Raw genomic sequence first — 19071 nt, 5'->3', positions numbered from 1 at the left:
ACTAGGGTCCATTTTTCTTATAATCTCCCCATTTTTTGTGATTGATGACAACACGGCCAAAGCAAGCAAATAATAGAATTTTGAAAATTGAAAACTACCTACTTGCTAGGATGCAATGCAAGGGGATGATGCTAAAAGATACTACTTGTAAGATCTAAAAGATACTACATAAAAACTTATCTTGCCCTTGCAAAATGTCTCCATGTGGCATTATGAATTAAGCCTTGCTTACTACAAATTCTCCCCATTACATAGGCAATCCATAATCAACTATCCTCCTTTTCTCGGACCATTAGCACTTGTAAATTATTAAATGCTTACTTTTGGTCCTCTAAATTCTCCTCCTTTGGAATTAAACACCAAAAAAGAAGACATTAGTAGCACAAGGGAGGATCAAACTTTATGATCCTTTGTAAGTAGAGTGGAATAGGTCATAAAATTTGACTATCACATTATATAGATTAAGTTCCCCCTAAATATATGCATACATATGATAGAAAGCAAGGCATATGCATATTTGGCAATTTATTGCTCAAGGGAATTTAGTCTATATAATGCATGGAGAAAGCATATAAATATCAAAAATGAAATCAACATGAGGATATCGGTTTAGAAATACCACATGTGGAAATCAATTTGATTTCTACCACTTGCAATAGGTGGTGGATGTTTGAAGTATGATGCTTAACTTCGGGGACTCCATTTTTCTTGCAATGAGACTACTACACACATGATAAGCTTGAAAATATGTTAGTCTCAAAATATCCAACTTATAGATTAACCTCCCCCTAAATTTATACACACAAGTGTGGGATACTTGTAGAAGTCATGCACATTGATTTGAGAATCAATAATACTACTTGAAAGATGACTTCTCATAAATGTGAGAATTATTTTCGAAGATGATATTCGGAAGAAATTATCTACAATTTGGTCTTTGGCACATATTAGATGTACAATCAAAAGACAAGCTATGTGCCGTGCTCCTAAACAATTTTAAATCATGTAGGTTTGCTCCAAGGGTTAAGAATAAAACCGAGCAAATCTACCATAAGATATGCCTAGTGTATGCATGACAAAAGATATAAGCATGCAAATGCAAACATAGACATAAAAAGTGACTAGATGCTATAAGATGCCAATTTTTAAGAAATACAACTTGAAGAAAGTACCAATTGAAAGTAATAACATCTAGTTACCTAACATGGGAAGGAGAATTTGGGTCCATAGTATTCACTAACCCACTTGATAATGATTTTGTCCATCATGATGCACCCCATGAAATGCACCCATACTTTGCCAAGTCTCCAAATTCTCCAAAGTCCATTGGACTTCTCACTTCCCTTTTGGGATCCAAACCTTCCTGGTGCTCTTCATGTTAGAAATGATTTCCTTTGGCACCCAAAAGCGTTTGACCCCATTGTTGGCTTTCTTGTTCACCTTGATGGCCACCACCTTGTCATTTTTCTTCTTCTTCAAAAGATAAGGTGTGGAGGTCTTCTTGTCCACCTTATTGGTGTAGGTGTTGGAGAGCTTGCTTGTTTGCTTCTTCTCTTTCTTCTTTGCTCCTTCCCCATTCTTCACCTTGCACTCATAGGACTTGTGACCTTCCTTATGGCACACGTAGCAAACCACTGTTTGTCCTTCATCAAGCTTCTTCACTCCCTTGATGGTGTTATTTTGATGAAGTTGGGCTTGCTTCGCCTTGCCTTTCACTTGAGTCAAGTCCTTGGTGAGGCGAGCTACTTCTTGCTTGAGTTGCTCATTCTCCTTTGCAACTTCTTGTGTGCATGTATCTACAACAACTTTCTCAACATAAACTTGGTTGCACAAAGATGAGTCTAAACACAAATCATTATAAGAAGTAGAGGCATCCTTTTTAGACATGTTAAAGATAGAGCTTTTCTTTTTAGATGCCTTGGTGGGTGTTGTACTAACGGCTTCAAGCTTAGCAACTTTATTAGTTAGCTCATCACAATGTTTGTACATGGTTTCTATTTTAGCAAGTAAACTTTTATAAGCATCTTGTGAGCTAGCTAACTTTTCTTTTAATCTTTCATTTTTCTTTACAAGTTGCTCATCATTGATTGTGCATGCATTTGTTGTTGCACTAGCCTTAAGTTGCTCAATTTTAGTAGATAGTTCAACATTGAGATTAGCAAAGTTCTCATATTATTCAAGCAAAGTTTTGTATGCTTCTTGTAAACTATCTAGCTTCCCTTTTAATTTTTTGAGCTTCTTTTGTTGACTAGTGCAAACTTTAGCATAATTAAGATTTTGTTGCACAATTTCATCATAAGAAGGTATTTTATCAGCACTATCACTCTCACTAGAGGATGAGCTTTTGTTACCTCGTGCCATAAGGCACATACGAGAAGAGCTTGATGATGAGTGCTTGCGGCCTCACCTCTTGTGATGGTGTTCTTCTTCACTTGAAGAATCATCCCATGACTTTATTGATATGAGGGCTTGGTTCTTGCGTGCCTTCTTCTTTATCTTGGGTGTGGGCTTGTTTGGACAAACTTTCACAAAGTGCCCCAACTCATCGCATCCATAGGATCCTCTCTTTCTTTGCTCATTTCTTTGATTGGTGAAAATGAGATCTTGAATTTGGATGGGCACACCCTTGACATTGAGCCTTTGGATTATATTCTCCATATTGTTGATAAGTTTGATTGATTCTTTATCAAGGTCGAAGGTGGAGGAGGAAGATTGCTCATCATCACTTTAATCTTCATCTTATCATCATCATCCTCATCTTCTTCTTCATCTTCACTTGAGGAGCTTGAGCTTGAGCTTGTCTTAACTTGCTTGCCCTTCATCTTCTTTTTCTCGCTACATGCGAGAGCTTTGCCTTTGCTTGATGAAGAGGTTTCTTCTTGATCCATCTTGCGTGACATTTCAAATGTCACTATCTTGCCAATGACTATTCCCGGGGTCATGGTGCTCAAGTCCTCCATGTTGTGAAGGATGGTGGTGATGCTTGCATATTTCTTTTGTGGTAACACAGAGATGATCTTCCTCACGATGTCTGTATCATCTAGCTTTATTAATCCTATTGAATGGAGCTCATTGATAATTAGATTCATACGAGAATACATATCATGAACAAGCTCATTATCATTCATTATAAAGGAATCATAATTTTGTTTAGCTAGACAATGTTTTTGCTCACGGACATTAGATGTGCCGTCATAGAGCTCTTGAAGTTTTAACCAAATTTCATGTGCCGTATTTAAAGTGAATACTTGGTTAAACACATCCATGATAAATGATTCAAACAAGCAATTCTTAGCTCTAGCATTGAAATGCATTTATTTTTTATCACTCTTTGTGGGGTTTTAGGATTCTTAATAGGTTTCATCCCGTCACAAGTGACTCTCCAAACTCCCAAATCAACCGCCTCAAGATAGCAAGCCATTCTAGCTTTATAATAGGGGAAGTTAGTGCCGTCAAAGTACGGAGGCCTAGAGGTATCCATCCCAACCACTCTAAATAGCGTTGGCTCAATGGTAGTTAAGCCAAAGGTCTAATTTGAGCCAACCCACTTTGATACCAATTGAAGGAGATCATGACGCCTAAGAGGGGGGAGATGAATTAGGCAACTTAAAATTATAACTCTAAACTATGGCCTCTTTTTCTAACCTTAGCAAGACCTATGCAAAAGACAAACTATCTGAATATGCAACTACGGTTTTGCTAATGTGTTGCTATCTCTACCGCAAAAGGAGTAATGCGATCAATGTAAATGCGGAAGCTAAAGAGCAAGGTAGAGATATGTAAACTCCCATCGATGACTCCGGTATTTTTACCAAGATATCGTGAAGCACGCAAGCTTCTCCCTAGTCCTTGTTGGAGCCCCTCGCAAGAAATCCCTCGCAAGGGCTAAGCTCCCAGTCGGGTAACTTCGTGGATAGCCTCGGGCCTTCCCCACACGTAAGTGGGTCTCCGACGTGCCTTTCGGCAAGCCTCTCCCTGGATGCTCCCCGCCGTCTTCACTATCAAGATTCCGGCCGAAACGCCACGGGCCTTGTTCCCTCTGGTACACGGTGGCGGCCACACCATAAACACAGTGGATGTGATCTCATAAGACTACAAACCCCTTCGATGTACAATAATGGTGCACGCAAGCACTGAATGGTAAGAGATATGCAAACCTCACTAAACACTATGTCTAAACCTAGAGCAAGCGCATAAACAGTAGTCTAATCAACCTAAGTACTTCGCAAAGCACCTACGCTAATCACCTAATAAAACACTAAGCACTATGCATGTGGAGATCACTAAAATGGTGTATCAACACTCTTGTTATGTCTCCTCAGCTCCACACAACTCAAATAGCCGGTTGGGGGGTCTATTTATAAGTCCCGCTGAGAAAATAGCCGTTGGGGACAAAATCCCACTTTTCTGCTACTGACCGGACTCTGACCAGCGTCCGGTCAGTACTGACCGGACGCGCCCGGTCACGAAAACGGCTCTCTAGAACCTTACTGATGTTGACCGGACTCTGGCACTCAGCGTCCTGTGCAGTGTGCAGCGTCCGGTGCAACGTCCTGTGCAGCGTCCTGTCACCTCTGTGAGCTCGTTTCTTCGCGACATTGCGTCCGGTTTAGTTCCTATCTTCGTGCTTGGACTTTGCTTGATATCTTGGGTCTTCTCTTGTGCTTCTAAGGTCTTGCTTATGATGTTGATCATCGGATCATCACGTCGTCTTCGTCCAAGTCACGTCTTGCACCCTATTGAACTACAAAACAAACATTTGCAAATTCTTTAGTCCAATTTGGTTGTGTTGGTCATCAAACACCAAAATCCAAAGTAAATGGGACTAGGGTCCATTTTCCTTACACCCAGCGGCTGGTCACTTCTAGAGAGCTCCCAGAGCTGCTCAACTGCGACCGGACGTGTCTGGTCAGTTACGATTGGACGCAGCATCAGCGTCCAGTCCTTCTCTTCTCTGTGCCACCACGTCAGCAGGACCGGACGCACCCACCCAATGTCCGATCACGAAGTGACCCAGCGTCCGGTCGAAGACCGACGCCTGCGCCTTCACTACTGCCACTGACGGGACGCAGGACCCCAGCGTCCGGTCACTGCGTGACCAGCGTCCGGTTGATGTGAGACGACGGGTTCTGCATCGTGAAGTCAGAGCTGCTGCATCAAGGGATGTAGCTCGGCAACGATGACGCGGGTCGAACCCTCCTTCTCCAACGGCTGGGTTTCAGCTTTAGAGGCTCGGGAATCGCCGTGGGCGGGGCGTGAGATCAAGGCAGGAAGTCGGAGCTGCTCTTTGTGAAACCGTTGAGCTCGGCAACGTTGACCTGTTGCAGCCTCCTACTTTGGGCCCATTGGTCTGACATCTTAGGACGGGTCGTCGGTGTTTTGCCATATGAAGTCGGAGCTGCCGGCTGCTTTGCAACCATGCTCGGCAACGATGACTCATGGTAGTGTGTACTCTACCGCGTTGTGTGGGTGGGCTAACCTTTCGTGATGTTTTGCGCCACGCTGGGCTACCTCTGTTTGTATATAAACTTTATTCGTTTTAACTGAAAGGCAGAGCTCTTGCTATTGTTTCAATATATATATATATATATATATATATATATATATATATATATATATATATATATATATATATAGGGAGAGGCTATTCAGTAGCCGGCTACAAAATAAGTTATTCTGTAGCCACCTCCATTTACTATAATTTTATATACTAATTTACCATAATATAAATACATGTTTACGATAGTTGGGTTACTATAACACATGGGGATATTTACCATAACGTTATATTAAACCACTTAGTAAGGAATTACTATAATCTCGTAAAATAACATAGTAATTATCGTAACTCAAAGTGGCTACAGAATAAGTTATTCTGTAGCCAGCTACAGGATAGTAGTTCTATATATATATATATATATATATATATATATATATATATATATATATATATATATATATATATATATATATATATATATATATCATGAGGGTTAAGAAGATTATAGGAGAAGGGGCAGAGCAGTATAGATTTGATCCATTGCTGAAGTCATATTCAGGAAAGGAAGGCACCAGAGTCTGAATTTCGATTGCAAGAAGATGGAGGCCTAGAGATTGTAGCAGCAGATAGATGGGGTGACGATGAGGACAGAGAGAACAGAAAAAAAAAAGGCAGAGAGATTCAGTGGCTGGTATGTGAAGGTGCAAATAGAGAAGTGACAGACTGCTATATGAAGTGGTGAATCAGAGGGATTTGCAGCAACAGAGAGTACTGATTGCATTCATTGGCAAGTGCAAGCTGCTGTTCAGTAAAGGTGGTCTCAATTTCCATGATAAGCAAGACACATCACTCATGCAGCAGTAAAGAGAGGAGGGATATAAATTGTCAAAGCAATCAGGTTCAGTGGCAGCGTGTGCATGTGTGAACAGTTCTATGATGGGAAGAAGTGTAAAGTAGTGCTCTGTCATGTACAAAATATAAGTCGCTTTAACTTTTTTGATACAACGATTTTGCTACGTATGTAGATAATGTACCAAAAAGTAGTGCTCTGTCATCAATTTTGCTCTGTATGTCTACTAAAAAAGTCAAAGTGACTTATAATTTAGAACGGAGGGAGTAGTTCAGTTCTCCTCCACTGAAGTTCAGAGAAAGGGTTTGCCACAAAATAGTTTAGTTGTCTCTTGATGATTTGCAAAGCTTGAACTTGATTTAGTTCGGCGATGCATATCCTTTGGAGATGTAGAAAATAACCTAGATCTGATCAGTTTATTTCTGGTGTAAAGCAAGCTAACTTCTCACTCTCACTACATGCATACAGAACCAGAAAAACAAAAGAAATGTTCTACATAAACTTTCTTATGGTGCTAAAAAAAGACAGGACGAGGACAAATGAAAAGATAGTATTGTCACCAGTGCTCAAGGTTACACAGTTTACTCCCAGGAGGCCAGGACAAAAGGCCGTGCTATAGTATTTCATTGGTATTGCAAGAAACAAAGGTCCAGAAAATACTGTGATCTTTCTAATATCATAGACCAAGACACAAATGCCGTACAAATCCCATCTCAACTCTCAAACAACAATGCCGTATGAATGAAAACTATTTCACTGCATAAAAGTTTTGATTACAGTTCAGTATATCAGCACAAAATCTTGGAGAAAGATACAGTTTTCTACCACCTGGATTTTGGACACAACTATACCTTCTTAGCAAGAGTCCGCTGTTTTGTGCCATGCTCCACAACTTTCTCTTCAACAAGCAGTCCTTTCCTTCGTCTAACAGAATTCATAAGCTTTTTAGCCAAGTTTGGCCCAATGCTTGAACCATCTCCGAATTCTTCAAGCTCATCCTGTGTCTTTGGGACAAAGAAGGGGTCCTCAGGAATAGCTTCCCAGTGGCTAAGAACGAGGAGAGCACTAACTGCACCTGCAGTTAAACTCCTAAGTTGATTCGAAAATCCAATGCTCTCAGTGACTGGCAGGTAAGCATGCACTGTAAATAATGAGGTTCCTTCTTGCATCTCTTCTTTCAGAACCCTTGCTCGCCTCTTACCAAGAACTGCATAAGTGGCACCTAACTGCTCCATTGGCGTGGTCAACTCACAGAAGTACATAGCCTCAACAAGCCTTGGCTTGTTCTGAAGAACAGCTGCTCTGCATGCTTCTTTAACCACAGTGATTACTTGACCGCTGAAGACATTGCATTGATCAGAGTGGTTGGCAGCATCAGAGCCGTCAGCAAATATGTAAGGCTCAACAATAAACGCAAGACCCCACATAGGTTCATCACATAAAGGCCCAGCATTAGTGGCAATCTGGAATCCTGAGACAATGCTGTTCCTTAGTGCCGTAGACTCTATATGCAATGATTCAGGAGCATCTGTTGCATATCCATCACCATTGTCAAGATCGTTATGTTTGGCTTCACATTCCCTCACAAACCCCAATTTCTCAGAGACATGAGCTCTGCCACTCACAAGTATACCTTGCCTTCCATCTTGGACAGTCATTGTACCACCACTTAATTTTGAATCAGGCAAAAGAAGGACATTGGGACCAACCTGCCAAGGACTTAGTGACCAGATTCTGTCAAGGTGTCCAAGCCATGTCTTTCTATACCTGTCAAGTTTTTCTTTATCAACTTGCTTAGAGATTGTGTCTAATTCACTGTCTATGGCCTCAATCATCCGCTGTCTGAGAGTTGCAGCAGAATCACCATCTTCCTGAGAAAGGCGAGGATCCAAAACACCATCCCTTTTTGCTGTTTTCCCGTCAATTATTTGACCAAGCAACTGTTCGCTTTCCTCAAGGACCTTAGTCAGAGCATTGGGAAGCCTCAAGACCTGAACTCGCACAGTACACCTCCCATTTGGTGTAGTCCTCTCAACAAACTCCTGTGGATTCTTCAAGCTCTCCACTAAACTGGCACCTTCCCCTTCGATTGTCTCTTTGAAGGAAACTAGGGGGTCTGAGACCACCAATTTGACCTTTGAAAATCTCTCCTCCAAATCCTTTATGCACCGTTCCAAATGTATCTCACCAGCAGCAGCAAGGACATGCTCACCCCTCTGCGAAACAGTATACTCGACAAATGGGTCTGCCCGGTTAAGAAGCCTAAGCCCTTTAACAAGAGCTTCTAGATCAGCTGGATTTGAGGGCTCAATCGCAACTTTAAGGATCGGAGATGCCTGGAACATCATACTCGAGAAGGGCCAGCAATTCTTGGTCGACGACAATGTGGCACTCTTCAATATATGCTGCCCAAGGCCCTGGATTGCAACCACATTCCCCGCAGCCACACTGGCAACTGGCTTCAGGCCTTGTCCTAGCATCTCATACAAGTATTGAAGCTCCACCTCCTGCACATGCTTCTGAACTGTATCCCCTTTCACTGGATCATACAATGGCGACAGCACAAATACCTTCTGCCCTGCATGAAGGACGCCACTGAAGACCCTTGCAAATGCCATAAAGCACTCCTCTGACTCACTACTACTATGGTGGTTCAACAGTTCACCATCCACTCCCTTCAATGGCAACCCTGACCCCTTGAGCAGCAACAGGATCGGGTGTGCACTCCACCACCATATCCATCACGGCATCTGCCAGCGGCAGCCACCAGCTCATGACAGATTGCAGCACAGCCTTTGTATCTCTGTTCAGCTCCAGTTCCGGAATTTTCAAGTCGAAGTTTTCAATCAATCTCTTCACCGCTTGACTCTCACCACCGTCCTTCAGCACCAGCTCGTACATCTTCCACAGGGCACTCAACACAAACTCCACGAACATTGGCTGTGGGTCTGTGCTCTTGATAGCTTTCTTCCCCACAACCTTCCCCGTCTTCTTATCGAAATATCTGGGGCCCCACAATCCTTTCAGGAAGGCGGAGGGGTTGACTCTGGTCTTTCTGGCGTAGAGGTTGGCGAACTGTTGGGGGCGAAAGCCCCAGCCGTCAAGTGCACAGGCGAAGACGACATTGCCCTTGAGGGGCTGGAAGGCGTCCTCGTTGTCATCGTCGTCTTCAAAGTCCTCCGGTAGGTCCTCAGCTGAGGACGAAGAGCTTGTGGAGGGGCTATCCTCGAGGGCGGAGAGGAGGGAGAAGTAGGAGTGGGAGCGCAGCGCGGAGTAGATGGAGTTGACGTCGGAGACGATGCGGTGGAGGCGGACGTAGGCCTCGGCGGGGGTGAGGCTGAGCTCGGTGATGAGGCGGTCAATCTTGTTGAGCACGAGGCAGGGCCGGAGGCGCTCGATGAAGGCCTGGCGCAGCGCGGCGTGCGTCTGGACGTGCACCCCCTCGACGGCGTCGACAAGGATGAGCGCCGAGTCCGAGAGGCGCGCGGCGGAGGAGACCTCGGAGCAGAAGTCGATGTGGCCCGGGGAGTCGATGAGGCTGACGCGGTGGCCGGCCCGGGAGCGGAGCGCGACGGCGGCGGACTTCATGGTGATGGCCCGCCGCTGCTCCTCGTCGAGGTAGTCCATGAAGCGGATCCGGCCGGCGAGCTTCGGGTGGAGGAGCCCGCCCCCGCAGGACGCCTCCAGGTGGTCCGCCAGCGTGGTCTTGCCGTGGTCCACGTGCGCGAGGATGCACGTGTTGCGAACGTGGCGCGGGTCACCCGCCGCGGTCGCCGCCGGCTCGTCGGCCCCCTCCGTTGCCGCCATTGCCGTGGTGGCTAGGGTTTGGGACTCTAGGCCTTGGATAAAGATGAGCAACGGGCCGGCACGGCACGGCACGGCCCGAGCCCGGGCCAGGCACGGCCCGATCGGGCTCGGGCCCTTTTGGCCCGCCGGGCCACGGGCCGTGCCTGAACAGTCCACCGTGCCTGTCGGACGGCCCAGGCACGGTCCGTGGGCCGAATATCGGGCCGTGCCAGCCCGTTGAGCCCGCGGCCCACTGGTCCATCGGGCCGGCCCATAGCCCGTTACACAGTAAACACCATATTTAACAGCACAATCACAGGTTCACATATTCATATTTAACGATCACAGAAACACCGGATGACAAAATATTTGAGCTTTTTATGCAATGCCGCCTCATTAAAAACCATTAGGTAAAACTCACACCTCGTGAGAGAAAACCCTAGAAAGGAAAATAGTACGACCAGCTCAATAAATTAAAACGGGCCTCCACCGGGCCGGCCGTTGTAAAACGGGCCGTGCCGTGCCGCCCGGCGGGCCGAGGCCTCAGCCCAAGCCCGGCCTGCTACGGGCTTCGGGCCGGCACGGGCCCGGTTAGGGTTCGGGCCGTGCCGTGCTCGGGTCGGGCCCAATAACCGTGCTTTGGGTCGGGCCTTTGGCCCACGGGCTGCATGCACATCTTTAGCCTTGGAGCGTTCCAGGATCAGACTGTCGGCGCCGTTGGCGTGCCCTTTGCCCTTAAATCCATCGGATTTTTTTTGTCAACCAGGGCCTTGTTTAGATGTCACTAAAATTCCAAGTTTTTTCATTCTTTCTCTATCACATCAATTTTTAGCCGCTTGCATAGAGTATTAAATGTAGGTAAAAAAAATAACTAATTATACAGTTTAGTTGAAAATCACGAGATGAATCTTTTGAGCCTAGTTGGTCCACGATTGGACAATATTTGTCAAATAAGACGAAAGTGGTACTATTCATCGGTTTGAAATTTTTTCAGCATCTAAACGAGGCCCAGAACTATATATTTTTTTTCTCATAGACTGCTCCAGATTCGTACATAATTCCTCCCAACGAACGGCCGTTGTTGGGCCGGCTGGGACACCAGACAACAGTAGCTATTCCGTATCTTCCTATTTCGATTTTGCTACGTACTGGTCAAGAAAGCTACTCGAACCGTTGGATCTGAGGCTGAGTTCAACTCCTGCCGTCCGATCGTCCGGATGTCGGACAAAACGAAAACAGCGGCGCTCCATTGGCAAAACTTGGTCACCACGTGTCCTCCTTGAAAAGGAAAATCGTAAGCAGAAACTTGGCAGCTACGAAAGGAAAACTTTCTAGTTGCTCTACCCAATTTCGGTTCGTTTTCTATAGGCGGGCAAAATAGCCATATTCCTCGGACTCTCATCCAAAGCTCAAATTAATCCCTTAACTATCAAAATAGCCACTTTAGTCCTTGGATTTGCAATTTCCATTCAATCTCGTCCTCTATCCGACGTCATCTGCTACAGTAGCTCACTCCGTCAGCACCGTCCATATACTCTGCTAGCACAGTTGTTGTAAGTGGCTGTAGGACCGTAGATAATCATGTAAGGATTTTTTTATATCAAATAATTTTGCGAGAAAATAAAATATCTCATGTCTCAATATCAGCTGTCATAGAAAATGTTGTTCACAAAGAATTGACCCTGACAGGCAATGCCTACTGAAATTACACAATGCTCTTTTTTAGGCCTCAAGTTGTTTTCCTATTTTTTTGAGAGAGGAGCTGCGTTTTTCTGCTGCTGATCCATGTCCAAGTGAAGTGAACTGAATGTTTGTAGATGCACGGCCGCTTGTTACATTGATGGTTGCCTTTGCGGCACCTTTTCTAGCATTTGTCTCAATGACAACAGAGGCACTCCCACCAACAGATGCCTTTACTTTGCCACCGCTGCAAGGACATGGAACATATTGTTAAAGAATGCTCTAGCAAACGCGCATATATTGCTACTGATGATGGTGGGTATGGTAGTGCTAGTGATGAAGAGAATGAATTTATACTTGCAACTGATCTTTATGCAGATAAATTTGCGGATAGTGCTGAAGATCCTGATGAGGTAATTGATAGTGTGACATGCACTGCAAACTACAAATCAATCCTTGTTCGGCGTGTTTTGAGTACACAAGTTGAGCCAGTAGACAAGCTACAACGCCATAATTTATTTCAAATGTTCCTCATTGTCAATAATTTCCGTGTCCGTGCTATAATTGATGGAGGAAGCAGCAATAACTTGGTAAGTTCTGAGCTTGTCAAGACCCTTAATTTATCTACACGTGCTCTTCCATATTCATACTATGTTCAGTGGTTCAACAATAGTGGTAAGGCAAAGGTAACACAATCTGCTCGTGTGTATTTTTTTATCGGATCATACCATGATTATGCTGATTTTGATGTCGTGCCTATGCAAGCTTGTTCACTTTTGTTAGGCCGCCCTTGGCAATATGATAATAATATTCTATATCATGGTAGGCAAAATATATATACTTTTATATTTAAGGGAAAGACCATTGCTTTACTTCATTTAACTCCTGCTGAAATTGTGCAATATGAAAAGGAACTTGTTAAAAAAAGAAAGGCCATGATAAAAACTTTAGCAAACCAACAAATAAACCATCAAGTAATATGAAAGAAGTTTTATTTGCTCTTAAATCTGTTCTTGCTGATCATGATGAACCATGTTATGCTTTAACTTGTACATCGTCTATATGTCCACTTGGTCCTGCTTCTAGTACTATGCCTCTTGTTGGTACTGACCTTTTGCGGGAGGAGGATGAATTTCCAGCAGGGAAGCCACCATGGCAGCCGCCTTTGCGAAGGATTGGGCGCTAAGATGAATGTCTTCTTCTGAAGCCATCAGTTGCTGTCATCCAATGGAGAAGACGATCTACTTCAGTCGAAGATGACTTCAATTCAAGAAAGGGAGAATGATGAGGACATTACTTCTTCATCACATATAAGCCAAGGAGAGGAGAAAGTCTAGCATGGGTGTCCAATTCATCTTTCTCATGGTAGACGTCCAGTCTAACTGAAGTTGGAGCCTATCTCGGGTTCCAGGACTAGTCTGCCTTAAACTGGTCACCTAGGACTCCATTTTCGATGATCCATATATGGTTGGAAAGCTAATTTGATAAGGAAGCCAATGCAAGTTGTCTCACGTCAAAAACCCTTCGGAATCAATGGGAATCGTCATAACAAGTCAGCGTCCAGAATCTGCCATGGTGCTGCGACACCGTCTTTTGGTCCATTGGACCGTGTATCGTGTTTGTGCCCATTAGGGGGCGCGTCCAGGGGGTGACGCTTAAGACTCTATAAATAGCAGCTGTCGCTCTCCTTAGGGCTTGGGTTTTGTTTAGTTCTTGATTTCCTCATGAAATAGACATCGTTTTGCTGCAACTGTCCCGCCAAGGCTGCTTGCTGTGAACCAGGGCCCTAGTTCTTAATCTTGTTCGCCTGTGGTGATTAGTCCTTTCGAATAAAGACTTAAACTCTTTTTCATTATCACAATCCTCATATTTATTTGCAATTTCAGATTGCGTTCTTCCCGTTCTTGCTTGTGTTCTCGATTCGCTTACAGGAAAGCCTTCTCGGTGAGGTCAATCGCGTTCCCGTGGTTGATAACCAACGTAGCAGTGGTGTAACGGTTACAGGGGTCTGAATCAGTCTTGGTTCGAAGCCTAGATCATGAACGTCGAGTCTTCACCAATCTACGCTATCATACCTTTCGAAAAATCAGGCCTAGTCTACTTGCATCTTGAAAAAGAAGCCAGCCTTTTGTTCTAGCCAGACTACAATAGAAAAAAGATATTTCAATTTACTTTGTTGTAATAGTATATGCAACTAATCTGAAATGATTGGTATAGCTTAGTAACCTAGGTAAAGGAAGAATATGTCCTTTCATTATAGTATAATCCGTAACCATCAGACCTCTTGCTTTGAGTTGAAGATGTGGCGGGACACTTTCTTTTTTATTGCTTGGATTGTTCAGGTTCAGTGCCAGCTTGTTGTGATGGATTATGCGATCACGTGTCCTCCTGCTGTTATATAGTAGAAGTTAGATTCATCTCATGTGAAACAATACATTACAATAATAAGGAAAATTTAAAAATACATAAACACCATTTTCACATAGCATGTCTTGGAGTTGTGACCCGTATTTTTGCATCGACTGCATCTAATTTTAGTACCAACTTTCGATGACTTAGTGCCTTATTTCACTTCTGAAGGATCTTTCTTTCTATTTTTTATGGACGTCATGGCATTTTCTTCACTCTAGGAGGCAATGGCTTTGGATTTGGAGATACAGGCCAGGCTGACTCATGCTCCATGGGTTGCAGGACATGCTGATATGTCCTCTTGTATTGCTCAATCTAGAAACTCAAATGTACGTAATTGTTAGGCTCTTCAGCTATTTTGAATAGAGCAGCACAAGCATGTTGATATGAAATCCCATAGACTTGCCAAAATCTGCAAGAACATGTCTTGTTTTTTAGATCCACAGTGAACCTCCATTTCTTGTCTCTCACTTCAAATCCAGCTTCACCATTCCATAAGACATGACAAAATTTGGTCCTATGTCTAATCTTTCTAAACTTTCTTAAGATATTGGGACATATTGTTGTAATCCACCTCTCACTATTGCTCCTATTCTCTTGAATTCTTCTAGTTACTAGGTGTAGGGTCAAGATGGCGACCATAGGGGGGTGAATAGTCATTTCTAAAACTTAATCGCACCGGCTAACCGAAACAAGTGCGGAATTAAATCTATCGGTCCAGCCAAGACTACACCCCTCTATCTATGTTCTCTAGCACCTTGTAAAGATCCTAATTAAGCAATTAAGGTGCCGGGCTAGCTAGAGCTCACCTAACCAATTCTAGATGCAAGGTCACATAAACATATGCCACTAGTACTTTAAGCAACAAGGGAGCTCCTACACATGCTAGTAAGCAAAAGCACAAAGCCACCTAAGGTCACAAGCAATGCTCAATAACAAGACAGTCAATGCCAAATTAGAGAGCGTAATTACTTAGCTACACAAACTAAGCAATGTGACTAACAAGGTTACACAAACTAAATTAGCCATGCAAGGGAGCTACTTCTATGCTACACAAACAAGAAGGTAACTAGTAAGCTACACAAGCTAACTAATTACAAGAGCAACTACACAAGCACAATGCATATGAAATGTAAATACAAGCTTGTGAAAGGGGATTGCAAACCAACGGGAAGAACGAAGTTGACACGGTGATTTTTCTCCCGAGGTTTACGTGCTTGCCAACACACTAGTCCTTGTTGTGTCGACCGCTCACTTGGTGATTTGGCGGCTAATTGGCATCACCCGCCAAGCCCGCACGTTGGGTGTTGCAAGAACCTACCCCAAAAGTGAGGGTAGCTCAATGACACGCTCAACTAGAGTTGCTCTTCATGGCTCCCACGGGGCGAGCACAATGCCCCTCACAAAGCTCTTCTTCGAAGCACCACACAAGCTTCTTGCGGGCTTCGACGGAGACCACCACCAACCATCTAGGAGGTGGCAACCTCCTAGAGTAACAAGCACCACTGGCTTACAACTCGATCACCTAGTGCCACTTGATGCAACCTCATGATGCAACCGCACTAGAATCACTCTCTTACACAATCGGATGATCACTATGAGACATATGTGAGATGGAGGGCTCCCAAGCACTACCACATAAGCCACCAATGCTCTAGTGTGCTTAGCTGACTAGCCCAAGGCCAAGACATCCTTCTATTTATAGCCCTATGAAAATAGAGCCATTGTACCCCTTCACTGGGCACAGCTCGGGGTGACCGGACGCTCTGGTCAGATCGACTGGACGCACCCTGCTAGCGTTCGATCAACGGATGCATGCCACGTGTCGCCTCCGTTCAACCTCAATCGCTTGATCTCAATGGTCAAGTGATGACCAAATGCAGCACAGTGCCATGACTGGACACACCTCTGCTGAGTCTGATCAGTTTCCAGAGATGTTCCATTCATGACCGGACGTGTCAGTTTGATCACGATCGGACAGCAGGACCCCAGCGTCCGGTCACTTCTAGAGAGCTCCCAGAGCTACTCAATTGTGATCGGACGCGTTTAGTCGGTCATGATCAGGATGCATCATTAGCGTTCAGTCCTTGTCCTCTTCTCTGTGCCACCACATCAGTGAGGACCAGATGCATCCACCCAGCGTCCGGATCATGAAGTGATCCAGCATTCGATCGAAGACCGACTGACTATGCCTTCACTGCTGCCACTGACCGGACATAGGACCCCTAGTGTCCGGTCACTACGTGACTAGCGTCCGGTGCACTCTGTAAAACCCTATCTTTTCTATACAAGACACTCCGCTAGTGAAGTTACGAACCCTTTTTCTTTATCGAGTTGATCCACATCAACTCCAACTTCTTCTCCTTTGTAAATGTGCCAACACCACTAAGTGTACATCACCATATTTATGTGTGTTAGCTTTTCACAAACATTTTCAAAAGAATTAGCCACTCAACTTGTCATGCCACTCGATCCTAGCGACGATGCAAAGTTAGATCACTCGAGTGGCACTAGATGACCGATATGCAAACAAGTTTGCCCCTCTTGATAGTACGGCCATCTATTCTAAACCTGGTCATCAACTTCTCTACACACCTATGACTAGTGAAATGAAATGCCCTAGGTATACCTTTGCCTTGCGCATTCCATTCCATCTCCTCCAATGTCAATGCAACACATGCAGTAACACGATCAACAATGATATGATCCACTTCATATCATCATGTGATCATATTGGTTCATCGATCTTGACTTCACTTGCTTTTCACCGTTGCCTTCGTCTATCGGCGCCAAGTCTTGCTCAAGCTTCACTGCCATGTGATCCATCGCTCCAAAGCCTCCGACTTGCCCTTCATGCTTGCAACCAGTCCATCAAGCCAAGTCATGTTTTGATCTTCTCTACCTTGATCACATGACTCAATGTCATGTCTTATGTGCAATAAGCTCCTTCATCATCATATGTGTGAGCTTTGCCTCATCTCTGTGCCATTTTCACCTTCATGGCATATGTTGCTCACACACATGTACCTGTGGACTAATTACATGTGTATCTCACATAAACACAATTAGTCCATCTAGGTTGTCACTCAATTACCAAAACTACACAAGGACCTTTTAGGGCACCGCCTCGCCTAACCTCCAAGGGCGAGCTCCACCTTGCCCGACCCTTGGGTTCGTGCCCCGTTTCACCTGACCCCGGGACTATGGCCTCTGCCTTGCCCAACCCCAAGGCCACGGGTTCTACCTCGCCCGACCCTTGGGTTGGTGCTCTGCCTCGCCCGACACCGAGACCATGGGCTCCACCTCACCTGACAAAGGCCCTATACCACTGCCAACCACTCTAGGTCTAAGCGTATGGGCCTAGGTCAAAGCTCTGACACCAGGGAAGAGACTAACATGCCCTGATGTAACCCGTGGCCATGATGGGCCATACCGAAAGATTTACATCAAGAACAGCGTCGGGCATACTGGTACTGTTCTGCCTAACCCTCGTACAAACACTGACAGGCACATCGGTTCACCACGATGTCCGCTAGAACAGAGTGGAGCGCCGTAACCGATAGACGACACCTATGCATGGCGCTAGTGATGGACAAAACCACGATGTGGCGCCATCACTGTTGACATCTATAGTGTGATGTGACCCACATGAAGCAGAAGGACCCGATGACCCCGCTCTCTCTCATTTTTCTCTTTCCCTCCGCTGTAACCCGTGCTTTCCCTTATAAAAGAGAAAGCAGGGTGCCCCATTAGGGGGCATCTGACCATCGAACAATCAAACTATTGATCCATGCCAGACCTGATTGAAACATCATGAACCCATCGAACCTCGAACCGATCACAACACAAGCACACGGCTAAGGAGCAATCAAGCTTCCGACACCCATTTATTCCTTCCATTAGAGACTTGGGACCTATCCCTCTCTCGCCCATTTTGTAACCCCTACTATAAACTTTTAGTGCTAATAACACGAGCAGTAGTGACGAACTGGACATAGGGATATTTTGTCCAAACCAGTATAAACCTCGTGTCCTCTAAGCACACCATCCAAGCCAGACACACAATATTAGAAATTTATTTGTTGGTGGTGACTCGAAACACTAACAGTTGGCATGCCAGGCAGGGGCCTTTTACGCGTCTCGACATCCACACCAGGCCTCAGATGACTAGTCATAACGTCAGCTGGGTCTCGGGCGTGACGTGCGCTTTGGGGACCTGGACTTCATCGTCACGGTAGAAGGAGAGTTGGTGCAGGCTCCCACCGCTGTCCAACCTCTCCACTCGGCTAGCCTTGACGTGATCGCTAAGGCTCTTAAGCAGCTGCAGTTACACGTACCGTAGGCCCACACCCCTAGGGAGCGACCAGCTCCTCGGCTTCGACTACAGGAGGTTAGAGCACTAACTCGGCGCCATCCTAGGACCCCGACCATCCTGGGAGGACCTACGCCACCTCACCTTCTTGTTCACCAACGTCATGGCGTATCTTGCTAGAGGAGAGCCACTCTCTCTGGAATACCTCATCTAGAGTGCTCCGACAGTGCACTCCCATTTGGTCTCCACAACGCCACAGAGACCATTGGCCACCTTGTGGCGCAACACATGACCCCATCCCCCACGAAGGATGAGTTCATGGGGATGACCGAATATGTTATGGAATCTTTCCACGACCTCCTCAGTAGGAGAGTCAGAGTCGTCCTCCTGGCTCTGACTCCTAGTAGGGGGAGCCATCACCCCTCTCATGAATATTTCATGGCAGGTACCCCCGAGGGACGTGTCGAAAGCATCCATGGGGAAGAGGCTACCCCAACAAATGACCTCGACGACAAGGCCAAGGGGGATGTAGGG

General features: G+C 45.2%; 1 pseudogene; it reads right to left on the bottom strand.

Annotated features, from left to right (window-relative positions):
- Positions 1-6949: 6949 nt before the first annotated feature.
- Positions 6950-10182, bottom strand: LOC136532291 (uncharacterized; annotated as a pseudogene).
- Between the last annotated feature and the right edge of the window lie 8889 nt (positions 10183-19071).

The sequence above is a fragment of the Miscanthus floridulus genome, unplaced genomic scaffold, assembly GCF_019320115.1.
Source record: "Miscanthus floridulus cultivar M001 unplaced genomic scaffold, ASM1932011v1 fs_570_2_3, whole genome shotgun sequence".
Taxonomy (NCBI): Eukaryota; Viridiplantae; Streptophyta; class Magnoliopsida; order Poales; family Poaceae; genus Miscanthus; species Miscanthus floridulus.
The sequence above is the reverse complement of the archived record's forward strand: the minus strand, read 5'-3'. Positions and strand labels throughout refer to the sequence as shown.